This window comes from Heterocephalus glaber, unplaced genomic scaffold (assembly GCF_053883595.1).
Source record: "Heterocephalus glaber isolate CG9 unplaced genomic scaffold, H.glaber_assembly_v1.0 deba00001662, whole genome shotgun sequence".
Lineage (NCBI taxonomy): Eukaryota > Metazoa > Chordata > Mammalia > Rodentia > Bathyergidae > Heterocephalus > Heterocephalus glaber.
The window spans coordinates 5012018-5030669 of NW_028258403.1; the positions used below are offsets into that span (position 1 = coordinate 5012018).

The window sequence follows — 18652 nt, forward strand, 5'->3', positions numbered from 1 at the left end:
AAGAATTCAATATAGAGGCAATCAAGGTCTATAAAACCCTAAATAGCCATGACCAGAGAAGAACTTCTCCATGACATATCCCAGTCAAAATCCCAGATGTCCAGCACAAGTCCCAGAAGTAAAAGCTGTAAGAGAAAGTAACAAATCACTTACTGAAGTAAGCCTATTAGAATTACAGCATACTTTTCAACGTAAACTTTAAAGGCCAGGAAAGCATGGAATGAAGTGTTTCAAGTCCTAAAAGAAAACAAATTTCAACTGAGACTAATATATCCTATAATAGTATCTTTCAGAATTGATGAAGAAATAAAGCCTTTCCAAAGCAAAGATTACCTTAAGAAATTCATGACCATAAAACCAGCACTCCAAAAAAGTTGTAAAGGTATCTTAGAGATAATGAAGCCCAAAATGGCATAAAGTCTTAAGAAAAGGATACAACACACAGGATGAGAAGTTAAACAAAAAGCACAAATAAAGGAATCAACAACAGAAAACTATGCAATGAGAGCAGTAAGTTAATACCTTTCAGTAATAACCCTCAACACAAATGACCTCAATTTCCCAATCAAAAGACAGGTTGGCAGATTGGATCAAAAAGCAAAACCCAATAGTATGCTGCATACAAGAGACATATAATCCAAAAGAAATTAATAAACTAAAAATCAAAGGCCAGAAAGCAGTATTCCATGCAACAGGTCCTCCAAAGCAAGCAGGAATAGGTATCCTATTCTCAGATAAAGTGGTCTTCAAGCCAATACTTATCAGAAGGGGCAAAGAGGTCACTACATATTAGTTAAGGGAACAACTCAACAGGAAGATATAACAATTGAAAAAAATATATGCAACAAATGTGGGCACACCCAACTTCACAAAACAAATACCTGGACATAAAAGATCAAATAAACATCAGCACAATCATTGTGGGGGATTGTAATACCCCACACTCACAAATAGACAGATCAACTAGATGAAAAATCAACAAGGAAATATCAGAGTTGAAACACACCTTTACACAAATTGACTTAACAGATATTTACAGAGTGTTCTTTCTGCCCAACAACAAAATACATGTTCTTCTCAGCAGCACATAGAACTTTCTCCAAAATGGACCACATATTAACTCACAAATCTTGCTTAAATAAATACAAGAGAATCAAATTTATCCCATGCATATTATTGGATCATAGCACACTAAAACTAGAAATCAATGCCAAAAGAAACCACAGAAGTTCTGTAAAAAATTGGAATTAAAAACCACTTTTGAATAATCAATGGGTCACAGAAAAAATTAAACAATTTCTAGAATCAAAAGATAGTGCCAGAACAACACACCACAACCTATGAGACACAATGAAAACAGTACTTGGAGGGACGTTTAATGCTGTGAATGTTCACATTAGAAAAACAGATTAAATCCTAATAACAGTCAAATAATGGGCAATTAAATGGAGGCAGTAATTTTTTTAAAAAACCTACCAACTAAGAAAAGCCCAGAACCTGATGGATTCACTGTTTAATTCTACAAGAACTTCATGGAAGATCTAATGCTAATACTCCTCAAACTCTTTAATGAAATTGAAAAAGAATTTATTCCTGGAAGCTAGCATTGCCTTAATTGCAAAACCAGATAAGAACTACAAAGGACAGCTAAAGACCAACCTCTTTAATGAACAGAGATGCAAAAATCCTCAACAAGATGGTGGCAAACAGAATACAACAAATCAAAAGGCTCATACTTCATGACTAAGTAGGCTTCATCACAGGGATGCAAGAATGATTAAACATATGCAAATCAATAAATGTAATACATCACAAAAACAGAAGCAAGGACAAAAATCACATGATCTTCTTAATAGATTCAGAAAAGGCTTTGACAGCCATAGCATTGCTCCCAGCACAGAGGAGGTGAGCCTATCCCAGTGCCCAGGAGGAGGATCCTAGTGCCCAGGAGGACGGTCCCAGGCTGCCATAGCACTGTTCCCAGTGCAGAGGAGGTGAGCAAGTCCCATCACCCAGGAGGAGGCTCCCAGGCCACCATAGCACCAATCCCAGCACAGAGGAAGTGAGCCAGTCCCAGTGCCCAGGAGGAGGCTCCCAGGCCACCATAGCACCACTCTCAGCAGAGGAGGTGAGTGGTGCAGCTGCCAGCAGCAAACACGCCGCCCCCCTGCTGAAATGAGAAGACACATGAACAAGCCTCAAAAGCAGGCTTCCAGATCACCTAAAGCAACCCCAAAGGGAAATGAGATGCAATAATCTGATACTCAAACACCTGGACTCCCTGAACTGGCAACAAAAGAGGATCTGGGAAAAATGAAATCAGAAATAATTTCTCAGATAACAGCAGAGATTCTGCCCATAGTGCAAGACATGATTAATAAATCTAGAGAGGACACATAAAAAAGTAGAGGATCTGAGGTAAATGATGGAATCCCAACATAGGAAACAAATGGAATCCATAAAACAGATGCAAACAGATTTCCAGGAGATTAAAAACTCCATTGAAAGCTTACACAGCAGAATGAGCCAATGTGAGGACAGAATTTCAGATACAGAAGATAAGATTGCAATTAGTGACCAGGAAGAGAAAAATTTCTGTAAAATTGTAAGGAACCACAAGAAATCAATCCAGCAGCTGCTAGATGATGCAAAGAAGAATAACATAAGACTGATTGGAGTCAATGAAGAAACAGGAGAGAGTGCAGATGGCATAAAAAAACTGTTCACAGAAGTGATGGCAGAAAATTCCCAAGCAGGGGAAAACAACTTGACATAGAGATAAGTGAGGCATACAGGACTTCAACTAGCCTTGATAAAAAAAACATCTACACATAGGCATATAATAGTTAGACTTCCAGAAACCCAAGAGAAGAACAAAATTCCACAAGCAATTAGAGAAAAGAAACAAATCACATACAAAGGAAAGCCCATCAGAATCACAGGAGACTTCTCAATGTAAACTGTCAAGGCAAGAAGAGCTTGGAGTGACATATTTCAAGCCCTAAAGGAAAACAGCCTCCAACCCAGATTGATGGACCCTGCAAAACTATCTTTCAAAATGGTTGGAGAAATAAGATACTTTCATGACAAAGAGCACCTTTAGGAACTTCATGAATACCAAACCAGCACTCCAAAAAGCTTTAGACAATATCCTAGGAAAAGACAATGAAGATCATAACCCCAGGAAGCCCAGCAGAATGAATCCATTGGGCATGACAAGAAATTAAAAGCAAAGGGGAAGAATCCAACAAAAAGAAAAAGTCATGACAATGATAAGTTAATACACATCAGTTATAACCATCAATGTTAATGGTCTCAATTCACCAATCAAAAGAAATAGACTGGCAGAATGGGTCAAGAAGCAAGATCCAACAATATGCTGCATACAAGAAACACATTTAATTCAAAAGGAAACTCATGGACTGAAAGTTAAAGCGTGGAAAACAATACCACATGTGACAGGAACCCCTCCTGCCCCCCAAAAAGGAGGAATAGCTATCCTCTTTGCAGATCAAGTGGATTTCAACCCAAAATCTGAAACATTTCTGGTCTCAAGAATTTCAGATAAGGGATAGTCAACTTGTATGTACAAATCTATTGTGAACATGTGTTTTCATTTCTGTTAAGTAAAAATCTAAGAACAGAACTGTTGGTCCTTAACAGTAATACAAGTAATTTCTATACAGTTTTCCAAAATGGTTTTATCATTTTACATTCACATTAGCAGTATTACAAAGTTCTAACTGGTTCACACCTGAGCTGACATCTGTTGTTTTAAAACTTTTAACTTCATCTCCCTAATGAGTGTATAATGCAATCTTGTTATTGTACTGATTAGTATTTTTCTGATTCTAGTGTTGCACACTTTTCCTTGTGCTATACTAGCTATTTATCATCTTCTTGTGTCTACTTTTTAATTGGGCTGTCTATTAATGAGCTGTAAGTGTTCTTTATATATTCTGGTCATAGGTTATATGTATTATAAATATGGTCTGTTTAAAGACTACTTTTCATTGTCTTAACGATGTCATTTAAAGTTCTAAATTTTGATGGAATCTCATTTATCAATTTTTTCTTTTATACATCATGTTTTTTGTATCCTAGGAAATTCTTGCCTACCCTAAATTCATGAACATTTTCCCTTATAATTTCTTCTTAAAGTTTTATAGTTTTAGTCTTTCATATTTAGGTTCACAGATCCTTTCAAGTTATTTTTATGTATGGAAATAAAGGGTTGAGGTTAATTTTTTATATACGGATACCAGGTGTTCTAGTACCATTTGCTGAAAACACTATCTTTTCCTCCACTCTTGAGTTGAGTTTATGTTCTTTAAAATGTTAATGTTAAATAATCTTTCAAAACTCAGTGGACCATATATGTGCGGTTCTATTTCCAGATTTTCTGTTTTATTCCAATGATCTGTATGTCTTTCCTTATGCCAACAGTGCCTTAATTATTGTAGCTTTAGAGGAAGTCTTAAAATTAGGTAATAAATGTCTTCTAACACTGTTTCTTTTCTTTTTACTTTTCTAGGTCCATTGTACTCCTACATAACTTTCAAATTTCAATATCCAAATCTTCATTTATAGCAGGTAGGCATAGACATGAATTTTTATATATACCTTGTGTTTTCTAATCCTGCTAAATTCAGATACAAGTTCTCAGGGCTCCTAGAGATTTATTAGTATTTTCTCTGTAGATGAACATTTCATAAAGATTTTACTTCTACCTTGCTAATCCTATGCTAATTGTTTCCTTTTTTTTAATTAAATTCTTTTATTGGTACATTGTAGGTATACAACACAATTACATTTCTCATTGGGAATTGTACCTTTATATAATGCATCTTGGTTCTTATTTTTTTCCCCATTCCTAGCCCTCCCTTCACGCCTTGCACCCTTCCCTATTTACAAAGACTTTCTTGCCATTTTTTCCATTTTTCATCATTTTTTCCTTTCCCTTCTTTCCTTTCCCTCCTTTCCCTTCCCCTGCCCCTCTCACTACCCATACCCCTTTGGACCTTTTCTTCCTATTTTACATTATCGATTATTCATTCTAATCATTGGTACATTTTAGGTATACAATATAATGACATTCATCATTGGAAATTTGCACCTTTACATAGTCTCTCTTGGTTCTTATTTTTCACCCTTGCCCAGCCCTCCCTTCAACCCCTCCAGTCCTCCCTATTTACAAAGATTTTGTTCCTATTTTTTCATTTTCTCATATTAATCCCATTCCCTTCTATCCTTTCCCCTAGCCCTCCCACTTCCTTCCCCTTTGCCCCTTTTCTTCCTATTTCACATTCCTATTATACATTTAGCCCTTATTTACACTTTCAGTTTCTCACACCAGAGAAACTATTCGGTATTTACACATGTGTGTCCTATTTATTTCACTTAAGAGTATTCCCTCAATGTGCATTCACTTAGCTATAAATGTCTCTAATTTCTCATTTTTTATGGCTGAGTAGTACTCCATTTTATTAAAAAACCACATTTTCTTTATCCAGTCTCCAGTTGATGGACATTTGGGCTGTTTCCAAGTTTTAGCTATTACAAACTGTGCTGCTATGAACATGGGTGCACATATATCACTGTGGTATGATTCTTTTCTTTGGGGAAGATCCCCAGCAGTGGAATAGCAGGGTCAAATGGGACTTCCAGTCCCAGTTCTTTGAGGTATCTCCATACTGATTTCCACAGTGCTTGCACCAGTCTACACTCTCACTAGCAGTGGAGCAGGGTTCCTCTTTCCCCACAGCCCCACCAGCATTGGTTATTCGTTGATTTCATGATAGCAGTCATTCTTTCTGGAGTGAAGTGGAATCTTAGCATTGTTTTCATTTGCATCTCTCGAATGACCAGTGATGTTGTACATTTTTTCATGTATTTATCTGCTATTTCTACTTCTTTATCTGAGAAATGTCTGTTCATGTCAGATGCCCATTTTCGGATTGGGTCTTTAAATTTCGGAAGTCTGATCTTTTTAAAGTCTTTATAGATTCGAGGTAGTAGACCTTTGTCTGAGCAAGAGCAGGTGAAGATTTTTTCCCACATTGTGGGTTGTCTCTTCACACTGCTGGTGGTTTCTCTTGCTGTGCAGAAGCCTTTTAATAAGAAGAGATCCCACTTGTTGATTGTTTGTGCTAGTTCACAGGCAACTGAGGTTTTTGTTCATAAAATCTTTTCCTACACTGATGTCTTCAAGGGTTCTATCTAACCTCTGTTCCAACTGGTTCAGAGTTTCTATTTTAATATTTAGATCTTTAATCCATTTTGCTTTTAGTTTAGTGCATGGTGAGAGATATAGGTCTAGTTTTAATGTTTGGCAAGTTGAAGCCCAATTTTTCCAGCACCATTTATTAAAGAGGCTATCTTTCGTCCACTGAGGGTGTTTGGCTCCTTTATTGAAGATGAGATGGCTGAGTGTGTCTGGCGTTGTTTCTGCATCTTCTAGTCTGTTCCACTGGTCCTCAGCTCTGTTTCTTTGTCAGGACCATGCTGTTTTTATCACAGTAGCTTTGTAATAGAGTTGCAGGTTGGGGCTTGTGATACCCGCAGCCATGTCTCTGTTACCTAGAATTGCTTTTGCTATTCTGGGTCTCTTCTTCTTCCAAATGAATTTCTGGATTGTTTTCTCGAGGTCTATGAAGTATGCTGCTGGGATCTCAATTGGAATTGCATTAAATCTATATAGCAGTTTTGGAAATATAGCCATTTTCACTATATGAATCCTTCCTACCCAGGAGCAGGGCATGTCTGTCCATTTTCTGATATCATCTTCAATCTCTCTTTTCAGAGTGCCATAGTTTTCAGAGAAGAAGTCTTTGATTTCTTTTGTTAGGATGATTCCTAGGTATTTCAGTTTTTTGGATGCTATTGTGAAAGGAATTATTTGCCCTATTTCTCTCTCAGTGAGTCTGTCATTGGTGTAGAGGAAAGCTATAGATTTTTGTGTGTTGACCTTGTAACCAGCTACTTGACTGAATTTGGTTATTAAGTCTAGAAGACTTTTGGTGGAGTTCTTGGGATCTTCTATATAGAGTACCATGTCATCTGCAAATAATGACAATTTGACTTCTTCATTTCCTGTATTTATTCCTTTTATTTCTTTCTATTGTCTAATTGCCATGGCTAATGTTTCCAGAACTATATTGAACAAGAGTGGTGATAGTGGACATCCTTGTCTTGTTCCTGATTTTAGTGTGAAGGATTTCAGTTTTTGACCATTTAGTATGATATTGGCTGTTGATTTTTCATAGATGGCTTCTATCAGTTTGAGGTAGAGACCATCTATTCCAATTTTTTGTAGGGTTTTTATCATAAATGCATGTTGGATTTTGTCAAATGCTTTTTCTGCATCTATGGAGATAATCATATGGTTTTTGTCCTTGGCTCTATTGATATAGTGTATTACATTGATTGATTTTCGTATATTGAACCATCCCTGCATCCCTGGGATGAATCCCACTTGATCAGGATGTATGATCTTCTTCATGATCTTCTGCATTCTGTTTGCCAGTATCTTAGTAAGGATTTTTGCATCTATGTTCATTAGTGAGATTGGCCTATAGTTCTCTTTTTCAGTTGGGTCTTTCTCTGCTTTGGGGATCAAGGTGATGCTTGCTTCCAGGAAGGAATTTGGGAGTATTGCTTCCCTTTCAATTTCATTGAAGAGTTTAAACAGTAGTGGCAGCCGTTCCTCTCTAAATGTCTTGTAGAATTCAGCAGTGAAGCCATCAGGGCCTGGGCTTTTCTTAGGTGATAAGTTCTTAATTACGTTTTCAATTTCATTGGTTGATATTGGGTTGTTCAGAATTTTTAGGTCTTCTTCGTTCAACTTTGGTAATTCATATGTGTCTAGGAATCTGTCCATTTCTTCTGTGTTGTCCATCTTATTGGCGTATAGGTTCTGGAAGTAGGCATTGATGATCCTCTGGATTTCTGCTGGGTCTGTTGTAATTTCACCCTTTTCATTCCTAATTGCATGGATTTGGGCCTTTCCTTTCCTTTTTCTGACAAGGTTGGCTAAGCGTTTGTCAATTTTGTTGATTCTTTCAAAGAACCAACTCTTAGCTTCATTGATTTTGTGTATTGTTTTCTAAGTCTCCATTGCATTGATTTCTCCTCTGATCTTTATAATTTCTTCCCTTATATGAGGTTTGGAGTTGTCCTGTTCTTCTTTTTCTAGAAGCTTGAGGTTCAGCATCAGGTTGTTTAATTGGGCTCATTCTGTTTTCCTAATATGCCTATTCACTGCTATGAATTTCCCTCGTAAGGCTGCTTTCATTGTGTCCCATAGATTCCGAAATGTTGTATTGTCATTGTCATTTAATTGAAGGAAGTGTCTGATTTCTTCTTTAATTTCCTCTGTGACCCATTGGTTATTCAGAAGTGTGTTGTTCAATTTCCACATGTTTATGACATTTTTTGAGTTTCTTTTGGTATGGATCTCCAATTTCATCACACTATGGTCTGATAATATACAGGGGATAACTTCAATTCCTTTGCACTTACTTAAACATGTTCTATGTGTGAGTTTGTGATGTGTTTTGGAGAATGACCCATGTGCAGCTGAGAAGAATGTGTATTCTGATTTTGTGGGGTGGAAGACTCTGTAAACATCTGTCAAGTTCATTTGTTCAAGAGTTCGATTGAGTTCTAGTATTTCATTACTTATTTTTAGTCTAGTTGGTCTATCTATTTGTGACAGTGGGGTGTTGAAGTCCCCCACTACAATTGTATTAGTGCATATATGACTTTTCATGTCCATTAGTATTTGTTTTATATAGTTGGGTGCACTAGTGTTTGGTGCATAGATATTTATGATTGTCATCTCTTCCTCTTGGATTCTTCCCTTTACAAGGATGTAGTGTCCTTCTTCATCTCTCTTAATCAGTGTTGGTTTGAAATCTACTTGATCTGCCAAGAGGATGGCTACTCCTGCTTTTTTGAGGGTTCCCGTCACATGGAGTATTGTTTTCCACCCTTTAACTTTCAGTCTGTGAGTTTCCTTTTGAATTAAGTGTGTTTCTCATATGCAGCATATTGTTGGATTTTGCTTCTTGACCCATTCTACCAGTCTATTTCTTTTGATTGGTGAATTGAGACCATTAACATTGATGGTTATACCTGAAATGTATTGGCTTGTCATTGCCATGACTTTTTCTTTTTGTTGGGTTCTCCCCCTTTACATTTAATTTCTTGTCTTGCCAGATGGGTTCATTCTGCTTTGCTTCCTGGGGTTGTGATCCTCAATGTCTGTTCCTAGGATATTGTGTAAAATTCTTTGGAGTGCTGGTTTGGTATTCACGAAGTTCCTAAGGTGCTCTTTGTCATGAAAGTATCTTATTTCTCCATCCATTTTGAAAGATAGTTTTGCAGGGTCCATCAATCTGGGTTGGAGGCTGTTTTCTTTTAGGGCTTGGAATATGTCACTCCAAGCTCTTCTTGCCTTGATGGTTTGTGTTGAGAAGTCTGCTGTGATTCTGATGGGCTTTCCTTTGTATGTGATTTGTTTCTTTTCTCTGACTGCTTGGAGAACTTTGTTCTTCTGTTGTGTTTCTGGAATCTTAACAATTATATGCCTATGTGTAGATTTTTTTTGATCAAGGCTATTTGGAGTCCTATATGCCTCACTTATCTGTATGTCAAGCTCTTTTCCCTTGCTTGGGAAGTTTTCTGCCATTATTTCTGTGAAGAGATTTTTTTATGTCATCTCCACTCTCTCTTGTTTTCTTCATTGACTCTAATCAGTCTTATGTTATTCTTCTTTGCATCATCTAGCAGCTGCTGGATTGATTTCTCATGTTCCCTTATAATTTTGAAGGCATTTTTCTTTTCCTGGTCACTAATTGCAATCTTATCTTCTGTATCTGAAATTCTGTCCTCACATTGGCTCATTCTGCTGTGTAGACTTTCAATGGAGTTTTTCATGTCCTGGAAATCTATTTGCATCTGTTTTATGGTTTCCATTTGTTTCTTATTTTGGGATTCCATCATGTTCCTGAGCTCCTCTCTAGATTTATTAATCATGTCTTGCAGTAGGGGCACAATTTCTCCTGTTTTCTGAGAAATTATTTCTGATTTCATGTTTTCCAGATCCCTTTTGTTGCCAGTTCAGTGTGTCCAGGTGGTTGAGTATCAGAGTGTTCCATCTCATTTCCCTTTGGGGTTGCTGTAGGTGATCTGGAAGTCTGGTTTTGAGACTTATTTACGTGTTTTCTCATTTCAACTGGGGTGGGGGGCTGTTAGGGCCTGCACAGATTACCTCCTCTGAGCTGGGTGAGGTGGGCCAGGGGCCAGGAACAGTGGTAGGGATGGTGACCCAAAAGCCCTTTCCTGTGGGCTGGGAGCAGCCAGAGGGATGGTGGCTCAGAAGCCCCTCCCTATGGGCCGGGAGCGGTGGAAGGGATGGTGGCCTGGAAGCCCCTTCCTCTGGGCCAGGAGGAGTGGGATAGAAGGTGGCCCAAAATCCCTTTCCTCTTGGCTGGGAGCAGCAGGAGGGATGGTGACCAGGAAGCCCCTTCCTCTGGACCAGGAGCAGTGGGACGATGGCTCAGAAGTCCCTACCTCTGGCCCAGGAACAGTGGGACTCAGTACCTTGGTCTGGTGGTCTGGTGTCCTCTGTGTCTTTGTAGTGTGGGACCAGGTGGCTTCTTGTCTGCAGTGGGGTGATTTGGTGTCTTCCGCGCGACCCTAATTGTTTCTTTTTATTGCCAGACTCTTTTGGTTTGGGCCTATGTTTTGAGGTTTAATGAACAGATGAAGAATATGCATATCTACCTTTGTTCCCCACCTTAGGGAGAAAGCATTGTATCTGTTCCGTTCATGCAAGGCATTTTTGCTGAACTATGGAGTACATGTCTTATCCATTCAGAAGGTTCTGTTCTACTTCTAGTCTTCTGATAGCTTTTACCAAGAACAGCTGTAGAATTTAGTCCAATACTTTTTCTCCAACCACTGACAGGATCATATGGTTTTTCCTTTCCTCTGTTAAAAGGATGACTTCTAGTGGTGGATCTTCCAATGCTGAACCAACACTGCCATCCCCATAATAAAACTACTTTGTACCTACTGCCAGATCTGACTTCTACTAGCTTGTTTTGTTAAACAAATTTTTATCTATGTTGATACTTTTTTCTTATATTACTTTTATCCAGTTTTAGTATTAGCACAATGTTTATTCCCTAAAATGAAGGGAGAAGTATTCCTTCTTTTTTCTGCTTTAAATGCTTGATATACTTCATGAGTTATAATGTATATGAACCTGTTGTCATATAGGTAGGTTTTCAAGCTAGGACTATACTTTCTTTAATAGGTGCTATTCAAATTTTATATTTTGTCCAAAGTTAGTTTCATTAATTTGTCTTCCAAGGTACTTCTTAGAAGTTGTCAAATTTATTTCAAAAAAGATTTTGGTAATATGCTTTCTATATCCTTTAAATTTTGTAAAATCTGTGGTAATATCCTCTAAATTTTGATATTGTAATTAAAACAATGTTTAATTGATATTGCATAATAGGAAGAAAAGGTCTAAAGGAGCAGGGAAGTGGGAGGATTAGGGGAAAGGAAAGAAGGGAAAAGAAAAAATATGAGAAAAGAAAAAAAATGGAAACAAAGTCTTTGCAAGTAGGGAAGCATGGAGGGGGTGAAGGGAGGGCAGGAGAAGGAGAAAAAATAAGAACCAAGATACATCATGTAAAGGTACAAGATCCCAATGATGAATGCAACTGTATTTTATACCTAAAATGTACCAATAAACTTAATGAAGAAAAACAACTAATAGGTCTATATCAAATTAAAAAGCTTCTGCACAGTAAAGAAAACAACCAATGGAATGAAGGGAAAACCTATAAAATGGGAAAAAATTTTGCCAACTATATCTCAGAGAGAGGACTAATATCTTCAATATATAAAGAATTCAAAAAAATCCTAAAATAAAAGTCCAATCAAAATGGAAAATTAAAATAAATAGACACTTCTCAGAAAAAGTAGAAACTGGCAATGAGCGCATGAAAAAGATGTTCAACATCTGTGAGTATCTGAGAAATGAAAATTTAAAAATACTGAAATTCTGTATTCCTCCAGAAAGAATGGCTACCATCAACAAATCAAATAAGAACAAATGTTTGTGAGGTTGTGGGAAAAAAGAATCACCTCTACTTTCTTGGTGGGAATGTAAACTATGTAAGTCAGTGTGGAGATTCCTCAAATAAACTAAAATTAGAAATTCCATTCAACTCAGTTATTCTTATTCTAGTATCTTCCTAAAAGTGTTAATGATATCATATTACAGTGATACTCACACACCTATATTTATAGCAGCACAACTCACAATAGCTAAATCGTGGAAGTAGCCTACATGTCCATCAACAGATGAATGGACAATGAAATTATGGTATTTGTACAAATTGAGCAGTACTCTTACATAAAGAATAAATTTGAATCGTGTAGGAAAATGGATGAGCCTTGAGACCATACTCTCAAGTGAAATGCATCAGACACACAAGTTGAAATATTGCATGGCCACTCTTATATGAGAAATCCAAGGTATAATTCTTTAAAGAGCAGCATAAAAGACAGTAGGAAACAGAGTGATACATATTTAGCAAATGCAAAGGAGATTTAGAGGTGGAGAGGGGGAGCAAGGGGAGGTGAAGGGAACATAAAAAATTAAGATGTGTTATGTACATGGACCAACTCTCTTTGATGAATGTAATCATTATGTTCTGCAAACATGTACTAATAAAAAGGAAATGGCTTCATTGTCTTTTTCTGGTTCCATATATAATATAGGTTACTAAGAAAGAATCTGTTGAACAGTATATTCAAGTATGAGGAGGAAAATGAAAAGTGCTTGAAATCCTATTATGCTGCCAGCCTCATCATCATACCTTCATCCCTCATGAACACACACACACATACATTCAATTTTCATTTTTATCAGTATATAGTATTCTTTGTTGGCCAATTTATTCTCTTCTTCCTTGCTATGATTTTTTGTTTTATTAAAGCTCTAGTTCGCATACTTTTTCTGTAGTGGCATGTAGAATTTTAAAATTCATATCCATAACTAGCATTATTTATGTAATAAAATAGTTCAAAATAAAGTGTAGAAAACAACATAATGAACAGCCAGGAACCATATCCCAGGTTAAGAAATAAAATGCTACACATAGAGCTAATTCACTCTATCCTCTCTTTACATTCTGTCCCCTCTGCTCCTCTAAAGAAGAAATCATTGTCATAAACTTGGTTTGGATTATTCCTGTGCTTGTCTTCATACACATATTACATATATGTATCCTTTAATTATATCGAGCATGTTTTCCATATATTTAAACCTTATATATGGTATCACATTGAACACATTCATGGAAAAAATTTTGTCTTCATCTAAGATTTTATGAGCTTTATTTACATTGAAATATGTAGTTCTGATCCATTCACTTTAATTTCAGTAAACCTAGAAGAGGGAAAAAGACATGATCGAAAAAAATATTATGTATTAATGCCTATAAAATATTTAGGCACTTAATATTTTTATTTTTATGATTGGATTTAGTGTTAATTTGTTATTAATTGAATATTTATTTAGGGCTCACAAACAATCAAATATGGTGAAAAGCATTTGAGACACAATGAAGATAAAAATCAGACCAAGTCCTTGCTCTTAAAAAGTGTACAGTTTTCTTGTGAGTTAAGTGTCAGGCAATAATCAAGTTAACACACTCATCTTTAAATTATGAACTGTGATATAGTTACCCCTGAGTTGAGGATACCAAGAGTTTGGGCAGACCAAAGTAGCCAAACTTTATATGACAGAGGATTGGAAAGGAGGGCGTATATAGAGAGAATGTCACACATCTGTAGAATCCGGAAGATACTCAATATTTCTTTAGTATCCAGAAGAGTACTATTCAACACATGCATGTTAGAAAACTAAGTCCAAAGAAAATTCCACCAGAAAGAAGTATAGGTCCTCTCATAGGGCCAGGAATAGTGCCTATTCTCACCAGACAGACTAAAATTCGTAATTCATGGTATGTTAGGCAAAGTGCTTAGAAGGCTCTTTTTCTATTCATGGTGAACAATTATCCCTGGGCACTGGTCCAATCCTATTCAACAAACCCTAAAAGCAAAACATAAAAGGACCAAACTGTTCCCAAGTGACTTAACTGTGCCCCAAGAGAAAACTGAGAATATTAATAAGAATAAAAAATATTAAGAATATAACAATATAAAATTCACTGTTTGGCTTCCAATAAAAATTGTAAGGCATGCAAACAAGCAGAAAAATGCAACCATAATAAGAAAAAAAAATCAATCAATCAAAATCAGCAGGGAAGACCAACATAGGGAAGCAGAAACAGGCAGCACTGTACAGCTTCTCCACGACCAGGAATGGAGACAGAGGGAAGCAGCTACACAGCAAGAAAAAGAAGGAGACTCAAAAGGAAAGCTAGAAATTCAAAGTATAATTAAACTGAAGAGCAAAGTAAAAGACAGATAATAGGAAACAGGGAGATAGGTCTTTTGCAAAAGAGAAGAAAACCAAGAGATGGAGGAGGATGGGAGAGAGAGGAAGAAAGGAGGTGAAAAAATTTAAAATGTGTTATGTACATGTATCAGCTCCCCACGATGAACGTGATCATTGTGTACTGCAAACATCTGAGGAGGGGTCCTCGCCTTCTCCCAGTTCTCCAAGGTTGAGGGTTTGGTCGGCTCAGGACTAACTTCCTCAGTGCTTAGAATCTGAAAACAATGACAAATGTGGATGATAGGCATCACCTCATCTCTGAAGCAGCTCATGAAATAAATCCTGGACCAATGAATATCCAGTTTGATTTATCAGCCCTAAGATCCAAAAGGCCTTTCTATACAGAACCCACAAACATCGTCAATGTGAATGATGTCATTCAGAGGGTTAGTGACCATGCTTCTGCCATAAACAAGAGGATTCATTACTATAGCTGACTTTCTACTCCTGCAGACAAGGCACTGGTTGTTCCAGACCATGTAGTCCCAGCTCCAGAAGAGTGCTATGTGTATAGTCCTTTGGGTTCTGCTTATAAACTTCAAAGTTACACTGAAGGATATGGCAAAAACACCAGTTTAGCGACCATTTTCATGATTTGGAATACCTTGATGGGGACATCTATACTAAGTATTCCTTGGGGCATAAAACAGGTTGGATTTGCTACTGGAATGTGTGTCATCATGCTAATGGGCCTTTTAACACTTTAGTGCTGCTACAGAGTGGTGAAATCACGGAGTATGATAGGTTCGTTGGATACCACTACCTGGGAATATCCAGATGTCTGCAGATACTATTTCAGTTCCTTTGGGCAGCAGTCAAGTCTCCTTTGCTCCTTGGTGTCTCTCATTGGAGTAATGATAGTTTATTGGGTGCTTATGTCTAATTTTCTCTTTAATACTGGAAAGTTTATTTTTACTTTTATTCATCACATTAATGACACAGACACTATACTGAGAACCAATAATAGCAACCTTATGATTTGTCCAAGTGCTGGGAGTGGAGGCCATCCTGACAATGACTCCATGATTTTCTATTCCAATGACACAGGAGTCCAGCAGTTTGAAAAGTGGTGGAATAGGTCCAAGATAGTACCCTTTTACCTTATAGGGCTCCTCCTGCCACTGCTCAATTTCAAATCTCCTTCGTTTTTTTCAAAATTTAATATCCTAGGTAAGGTATGATGCTGAGTTGTGGAATATCTGTCTAGTGGAATACACACTGTATTCTGTAATACTATGGTCTAACTGGGGAGAGAGTTACCTTTCAGGTCTGGTTATCTCTGTTAAATTTGTTCATCTGTATAGTACCCTGTTTTTTGTTAATCTGCAGGTTGGCACAAAGGAAAATATAGATGACCATTTTTATTTCATGTCCCTTTTTGGCTTTTTGTGACATGACTTATTTGATTTCCCATTCTCACCTTACTGAACAACCCAGCCTTCTTTCTTCTTAAGATACAACTAGAGAAAACAGATCAAAATTTTAGAAGGAGAGCTCCAAATGGTTATTACAGGAATCCTCAGTTTTATGGTTTGGAAACATTAGAACTTACTAAAGGAGTTTATGTAATTTTTTTTGTGTCATTTCCCTATAAGAGTATTACACAGAATTGTCACCTGACTTTACACCTGAGGTCATTCTCTAACTCAGGCTTCTTAGGTTTATTCTGCTTTTACTCTTTCCTTGGTGCTGCTTTTTTCTTATGATCCTACTGCCTCTTAAAATGAACAGCCCTCTTTCTGTGAGTCTTGTTTTTCAGAAACCACCAAAGGAATGTTTTGATACTATTTAAGATGGCAAAAGGAACCCCCAGTGAGAGCTCACATCTGATTAACTAAAAAAAAAATACAAGGATAGGAAGATTGATAGATCCAAATAGACTGCAGGAGTTTATCTCTTCTATAAATCTGACCTCTTAGTAGGCAGCCTATATAGTATAAAACAATCAATCAGATTATCTATCACATCAAGGAACCAGGAAATGGAAAAACAAAATGTAAACCGTTTTCCAGAAGATAAAAAGGGGAAGTAAAAATACTTCTTTATGTCTTTTGCCTCACTGTAAGCTGCCATAAACAACCAGAAAATGAAGCATTGTGGTTATATAAGCTTTCATCTCTTGCTTTCATCCTTTCTGAATCAGCTAATCTCTAAATCCACAGTACAGTTTATACAGCTCAGTTATGGTTTCCTGATTTGTTACTGACTTTCCAGTGGAACAAGTCTTTTAAAAGCATATAAACTTATAGGATTTGCTCAGTTAGGCAAAACAATCACCAGATTTCCAACCAGACTGATTATAATCCAACTCCTTAAGCATATTCTGCTTCCGCCCGTTTCCTTAGTACTTTCTCTATTTTTAAACTTCTGTAGAGAAACTAGCAATCAGAGGATATTCCTAGGTTTCCTGGCCATGCTCCATAATAACTGGACTTAGATCATCAAAAGGAATCATTCTCTAACTTCTACATTGCTAAAACATACTGCATGCCCACTTTACCTGTCTATAATACCTGGGAATGGAATCTGGAATCTTTCCATCAATGAAGTAGTACTACCCAATCAGAACCTCATATAGATACTAGATCAGATTATTCATGAATTATGTAGTTTATCACTTTTCTTAAATGTTTATGACCCACATTCACTACTTTTCTTTCTTTATTTTATCACTTCACATTAACTATGTGACAGACTTTTCCAGCTTTCTGATAATCTCTAATATTCAATAAAAAGAATAAATGTTGGTTTCATGTTATTTGATTCTATGAAACTCTACAATTTAAAAAATGTACTGCAAATATATACTAATAAAAAATTAAATTAAATTTTAAAAGGAAAGAAACAAAGGCAAAATGGAGTAAAGACTAAAGCAGTCTGCTAGGCCAACCCTTACACCCATGGGAAAAAGTGCTGGGATTAAGTGGAAATCGGACACTCAGAAAAGGCTTGGCACTAAGACCATCACATAAAAGTAGAAAAGACAGCCAGACATGACGGCTACATGTCTGTATCCCAGCATGATGGAAGGCTGAGCAGGAGGACCACAAGTTTGAGGCCAGCTTGGGCAACTTAGCAACTTAGTGAGACCATGCAGATCAGTGTGAAGGCTCTGACTTCAATTTTCAGTACTGTGAGGAAGAAAGAGGGGGAGAGGGAGAGGGAAAAGGAGAGGGAGGGGAAGGAAAAGGAAGGAGGGAGGAGGAGGAAAATGGCAAATAGGAAAAAAAGAAAGTAGAAGAGATATCCTTCCCAACAGATGCATAAATCTCAATATAGAAATATAAGAAGTATAAACAAAAAAGCAATATGAATCCTCCCAATGTCTATAACTTGTCAGTAAATGAATGCATATATTGAGATGGGTGAAATGCCAAAGAATTCAGAAGAGTAATTTTAAAAAATAATTATTTCAAATAGGATAAAATAAACAGCTGAATGAATTAAAGGAGACAATACAAGATATGAATAAGTAATAAAGAGACAGATTCTGAAGAAGCACCAAACAGAAGCCTAGGAAATAAAAAATACAATAAGTCAAATAAAAGAACTCAGTGGAAAGACTCACCAATAGACTGGACCAAGAAAAAGACAGGATTTCAGGTTTGAAAATAAGTTTGATGAATTATTATACACAGACAGTAATAAAGAAATTATAAACAAAACATCCAAGAATTCTGAGTCATGGTGAAAAGACAAACCGTATGAATTTTTGGTGTAGAATGGTGTCCTGGGTTTAGACTAGTTGCATAAAAAAATCTATTTAATACAACAGAAAACTTTCCAAATCTTGGGAAAGATATACACATCTAAATTCAGGAGGCATTTAAGACCCCAAAGAGCATGATCACATTACATCATAGTTAAAATGTTAAGAGCACAGAACAAGGAAAAATATTGAAACCTGTAATAAGAAAAACTAAGGCAGTTATAGGGAAAAATTCATCAGGATAACTGCAGACTAACTGGAGAAACTAAAAGCCAGGAAGGCATGAAATGTTGTATATTAAACCCTGAAAGAAAATAACTGCCAACCTAAATTACTATATCCAGAAAAACAATCCTTTGGGCCGGGGATTTAGCTCAGTGGTTTCGCCACTTGCTGTG

The 18652-nt window shown here is 36.8% G+C and overlaps 1 protein-coding gene and 1 pseudogene across 2 annotated transcripts in view; one reads left to right on the plus strand and one right to left on the minus strand.

Moving 5' to 3' along the window:
- LOC147822325 (uncharacterized) overlaps positions 1–18652 on the minus strand; it is a 289748-nt gene that overhangs the window by 26645 nt on the left and 244451 nt on the right. The gene's annotated exons all lie outside the window — the stretch shown is intronic.
- Positions 14755–16152, plus strand: LOC101706453 (neutral amino acid transporter 9 pseudogene; annotated as a pseudogene).